Raw genomic sequence first — 6,000 nt, 5'->3', positions numbered from 1 at the left:
TCCTAGAATGAGGAAGCCTCAAGCTGCTGAAAAGCTCCAGCCTTTTTTGATTAACTTGTATAGTTATTGCCAAACTCCGAAGTTTCTGCATGATGTCACTTTCCCAATAGCTTTCTCAAGTTTCTGCTTCTATACAGATAAGCATTACTATCCTACTGATGACTTTCTGAGTAAAATGTTGAATCACTCTGAATGATAAAGAAAAAAAATGGAAAAGCAGTTTGGGAGTGGCAAGAACGAGCTATAAAACCAGTCAGTCATCCCTGCATGTAAACTGGAGTAAGCCAGAGAGAAACCTTAGGTGTCAAGACAACAGCACCTCAATCTCAAAGGTATGGTAACTTTTCCTGTGGCTATTTTTGTGGGAAGTGGGGTTTCATTTTTCACTATGGTTTCTTACTAGTATTACTAATATTTTGAAGATAGACATGTAGGGGAACACTTACTGGTAAATGACAGTTATAAGGCTTTTGAAAGGAAAAGAAAATATTTTAGTTTGATATTTTAACAACATTTAGGCCAGGTCTTCACTTTTTTATGTCATAGATCCCTTTGGCAGTCTGGAGAAACCTATTCCCAGAACATATGAAATATAACACATAGGATTTCAAAGGGAACAAACCATATTAAAATTAAATTAAATTAAGTTAAAATATTAAAATGTAATTATCAATAAAAAACCCTAAGTTCATAGACTCCAGACTAAGACTTTTCCTGCTAAATCATTAAGAGCCAGAATGCATTCCTGTGATTTTTTTTTAGATTAAGTTTATATTGAAGATGTTCAATTAATTCCATAAGACAAATTAGGAGGATATCTGGAAATAGCATCTATTTGTAGTTCTCTAATGACTAAAAATAATGTGGAATGGGAGGGAAAGTGCTATGTTTCAAGTCACAGGGCTTGAGTTCATGTCCCTGCTCAGGCACTTATTGCCTCTGTGGCTTTGCACATGTTATTTAACCTTCCTGGGCATCAATTTTCCTTTCCGTAAAATAAGAGTTGGATTGGACGATATTTAAAATCCCATCTAGATGTGAATCTATATTCTTACCAATGCTACCTGAATAAAACTGTATTTTTGAGAAGATATATTCTAGGATAAAGCAACAAAACTATGGATAAGGATGTTTTTGTTTTCGCTTGACTCTTCACTTCTAAGCAAATTTGAATAACAGAAGGTGCTTTGAATAGAGAGAATGAACAGTAGCTTTCATCCATGAAATCTCATAAGTTTTCAACTTTCATTATTAGTTGGTGACCACAATGTGGAGGAGTTAGGGAATTTTCTTTACAAATGGTGATGTCAACAAGACTCCCAAATTTGTTGATTCGTTCAAGGAACTGGATTAATTAAATAAAGGGGAAAATATTCTTACTAGCCATTTGACAGCACTTTGACAGATCTGACAAATAACTTGACAGTTATTTGACTGAGCTAAACATGCGCTTCCAAACTATGACTCCATATTGATACATAAATTATTCTCCATCGTGCAAAGTACCAAACAGACATAATTGCTTTTTTTTTTTCTTTTGGGTGTGGATGAAATGTGATGATTATTTTGGAGAAGATTTATTTGAAAAAAACAAGCCTGTTCATCTTGTTTTCCAGTTCTTTGTTTTGGTTTCATTCTCCATGTGTTGCTACCATGCAGCAGCAGAGGATACAGAAGCTTTCCCATGACCCATATGAATCTGGGTTAAAGGGAGTGGAGCAATAGGCAGAGTTTGTAGTTTTAAGGGTTTGATCAAATTCTGATATCTGATAGCCTTGCCAAGGCCTGAGGGATCTTTTATCATGTGTGAGAACCGGCAGGAGCAGCAACAGGGTCAAGTTATTTGCAAACTATTTCTTCCCATTATTTCCAAAGATAATATTTATTCCATAATAATGTCTTTTCCAAGGATAACATTGATTAAGAGCCAACTGTTTGTCATCTAAGGATGGAAGTGTTATCCTTAATTACATCATTGAGAAATTAACAGGAGTTTTCTGCTTTGATATCATTTGTTGTCCCTTTATAACTAACATTGTGGTATTAGCATTTAAGCTGAAAAGTCCCACAAAAAGCAAACAGAGCCTCAACATTCTGGGCTTACAGTGGAAGCACTGACTTGGACATGTGGTCCCAACTAAGAAGGGGTATGCTTTGTATGGGATTATAAAGGACTTCTGTGCCCAAGTTTCTACAAGTTTATAGTTATTAGGTTTCCCCACAAATAAATCTTTGTATTAAGACAATTTGTATTAAGACTTTAGCTCATAGGAGGTGGCAGAAAGGACGTTAGAAGAGCTTCAGTTCAATCATTTCATTTTATAGGTGCCCAAAGTAAACTGAGGCCCAGAGCAAGTGATGTGGCTTACCCAAGTTCATTGCTGTTGTTGTTCAGTCATTTCAGTCCTGTCCGAATCTTTGTGACCCCATTTGGGGTTTTCTTGGCAGGGCTACTGGAATAGTTTGCCATTTCCTTCTCTGGCTCATTTTACGGATGAGAAAACTGAGGCAAGCAGGCTTAAGTAACTTGACCAGGGTCACACAGCTAGTCAGGGTCTGAGGACAGGTTTGAACTCAGTTCTTCCTGACTCCAGGCCCAGTGCTCTATTCACTGCACCCCCTGGCTGCTCTTACCCAAATTCACATGGATATTAAGTTGCAGAGTTGAGATTTGGACCTAGGTCCATTAACCAACTATGGTTTGAAAAGGTTCTATTCAGTTCAGTTCAACAAGGATTAATTAAGCGCCTACTATGGGCTGGGCACTGTGCTAAGGGTCAGAGATAGAAAGACAAAAGCAAAACGGTCAATCCCCAACCACAAGGGTTCTACCTGAATTAAAAACAGCATGAGCCCCGAGAAGTGCAAAGTACAAAATAAATATACAGTTATTTAGAGAGGGGCAAGTGTTAACAGCAAAGGAAACCAGGAAAGGCCTCTTGTAGGAGGTGGCCCTTCAAGTGAACCTTGAAGGAAACTAGAGATTCCAAGAATTTGAGCTGAGGAGAGAAGAACATTGTAAGCATGGCGGTGAAGGGGATGGTGGCGGGGCAGAGAAAAGAACAGCCTGTGCAAAGGCACATATGTAAGACATCGAATGCCTAGCCTAGAGCTGGACCCAGAGTAGGGAAGAATTTCATTCATTCATTCAATAAACATTTATTAAGCAATTACTGTGTACCAGGCACTGTACCAAGTGCTGGGGATACAAAAAGAGGCGAAAGATAGTTCCTGCCTTCAAAGAACTTATAATCTAATGAACTTGAGTTCAAAATTGACCTGGGTCATTTAGTAGCTGTGTGAACCTGCACAAGCCACTTAGCTTCTGTTTGCCTCAGTTTCCTCAAATGAAAAATGGGGCTCCCAGAATTGTTTTGAGGATCGAAAAAGAAAAAATTTACAAAGCAAGGTTCCCAGCACATAGTAGGTACTATATAAATGTTTCCCCTCACTGTATGGGAATCCCACCATATAGGTAGGCTAGTTTGTGCAGAATGTAGAGTGCATGAGTAATCATCCCAGAAAGATAGATTGGACCCAGGCTGAGAAAAGCTTTAAACACCAAACAGAGGCACTTGTATTTTATCCTCTAAGCAATAGGGAGCCACCGAAGCTTCATGATTATGGAAGTGACGTGGTCAAACCTGTGCGTTAGGAAGATCTGCTGGGTAGCTGAGTGGAGGATGAGATAGGGAACAGAGAGGCTGGATACAACAGAGTCCAGGCAGGAAGCTTTTTTCATAGTCCAAGTGAGAGGCATTGAGGGCCTGAATTAGAATAGTCATGGTATGAGTGGAGAGAAGAGGACAGAAGTACAAGACATAGAGGTAAATCCAGCAACCGAAGGGGCAAGAGGGATGGATGGTAGGGAAGAGTCAAACCTGAGTGACTTGAAGGATGGTGGTGTCCTGGAAGGAAAGAGGGATATTAGGAGGAAGAGCAGTCCCAGGGGAAAACATCACTTCTATTTTGGACACATTGAGTTTGAGAAGTCTGTCATGTCCCATGTCCTGTCCCCATACCCCTCCTTGTCTCTAGGCAAAATGTCCTCCTCTCCTCCTACAAATTCTCAAGGCTTGACGTCAAGTCCCTACTCCACCTTGGCCACCATCTTTGTTCATAGTACAACTTCTCCATCCCCCTCATGGAATGTGGCCACCACAATAGGAATAATACCTCTGATGGGGAGTCAGTGGGGGGTGGTGGTTTTGGGAGTCAGGGAACATGGGTTCATATCCCTCCTCAGATGCATATTCCTTGCATGACCCTGGGCACATCCTTAACCTCCCTGTTTCCTCATCCATAAAATGAAGGCATTATATTAGATGGCCTCTAATATTTCTTTCAGCTCTACATCCATGATCATAGGATGGGGAATAGGAGAAGGGAATAAACATTTGTATAGTGCCTACTATGTGCCAGGCCTTGTACTTAACACTTTATCAATAAATCTCATTTGATCCTCATTTGATAACCTTGTGAGATAGGTGTTGTTAGTATCTCCATTTTACAGTTGGGAAAATTGAGGCAAACAGATGCTAAGTGGCTTGCCTGGGGTCACATAGCCAGATTTGAATTCAGGTCTTTCTGACTCTAGGCTCAGCAGTGCTCTATCCACTGCACCACCTAGCTGCCTAGGGATGCATAGAGTATGTCTACCAAGAGCGGAGCTGAATGGAAACATTTTCTTCTTCACTTTAGACATTAAATTTATTTTTTTTTTTTTTTGGAGCGGGGAAGGCAGGGCAATTGGGGTTAAGTGACTTGCTCAAGGTCACACAGCTAGTAAGTGTGTCAAGTGTCTGAGGCCAGATTTGAGCTCAGGTCTTCCTGACTCCAGGGCTGGTTTTCCACTCACTGAGCCACCTTTATTAATGTGGTTTTTAGGTCTGGATAAACTTTTAAGGCTGCCACCTAATACTGTCATCATATATTGAACTTGCAATCCAATGGCACCTTCAAATCCTGTTATAATTTATAAGCTTAAATTGGGAGAATATCCGCGAGTAGGAGTGTTAGAGGAAAGCTCGAGGAACAGATGTAACAGGGCCAGGTATGAGAACTGGGGCCTGTGTGACCACTTGTCCAGGTTATTAATAGCTAGTATTTACATAGCACTTCAAGGTTTACAAAACACTTTGCAAATGTCATCTCATTCTCACAAACAACCCTGGCAAGTTGGTGCTTTATTCCCAGTTTACAAATGTGAAAACTGAGGGAGGCAATTTAAATAACTTCCAGGGGTCACAAAGCTAGCAAGTACCTAGGACTGGATTCAAACTCAGGTCTACCTTCAGTATCAGCACTTTTTCTTCTGTGCCACTTAGCTGCCTTCAAGTCTCATGCAGAGGGGCAGCTAGGTGGCACAGGGAGTAGAGCACTGGCCCTGGAGTCAGGAGGACCTGAGCTCAAATCTGGCCTCAGACACTTGACACACTTACTAGCTATGTCACCTTGGGCAAGTCATTTAACCCCAATTGCCCTGCCTACCCTCCTCCAAGAATAAAAAAGTCTACTACGGAACAAATTCTATAAAGGTAACAGCTAGACTAAGTGACCTCTGAGGGCCCTTCCAAATCAGATTCTATGATTCTGTGAGTACCTTCAAGTGTCCCTACTTCTATGACAGGGAGTATAGCCCTTGCTCCAAAAAATAACACTGTGAACAAGATTTATAAGAGATTCTTTTTAAACAGAGATTTTACTTGATTTGATATTCATTCATTTCCATCATGTCTGACTCTTCATGACCCTATTTGGGGTTTTCTTGGCAGAGATACTGGAGCCATTTCTTTTTCCAGCTCATTTTACAGATGGGGAAACTGAGGCAGAGTTAAGTGACTTATCCAGGGTTACAGAGTTTGTAAGTGTCTGAGCCCAGATTTGAATTCAGGTCTTCCTGACTCCAGGTCAAGCACTCTATACTGCCCCTCTATACTGACCTTTACTTGACTTAAATATGGTTAAATATACTTTTTTCCTATCAGTTTGACTCCCAAA

The 6,000-nt window shown here is 40.5% G+C and overlaps 1 protein-coding gene across 1 annotated transcript in view; it reads left to right on the top strand.

Moving 5' to 3' along the window:
* The first annotated feature begins 245 nt into the window (after window positions 1-245).
* SERPINB2 (serpin family B member 2) overlaps window positions 246-6,000 on the top strand; it is a 28,022-nt gene continuing 22,267 nt past the window's right edge. Inside the window, exon 1 of the mRNA XM_036765322.1 lies at window positions 246-332. The gene's annotated coding sequence lies outside the window, so the exon portion shown is untranslated. The remainder of the gene's footprint in view (window positions 333-6,000) is intronic.

The sequence above is a fragment of the Trichosurus vulpecula genome, chromosome 1 (genome assembly GCF_011100635.1).
Source record: "Trichosurus vulpecula isolate mTriVul1 chromosome 1, mTriVul1.pri, whole genome shotgun sequence".
Taxonomy (NCBI): domain Eukaryota; kingdom Metazoa; phylum Chordata; class Mammalia; order Diprotodontia; family Phalangeridae; genus Trichosurus; species Trichosurus vulpecula.
Note: the sequence above shows the minus strand (reverse complement) of the source record. Positions and strands in the feature narration are given on the sequence as shown.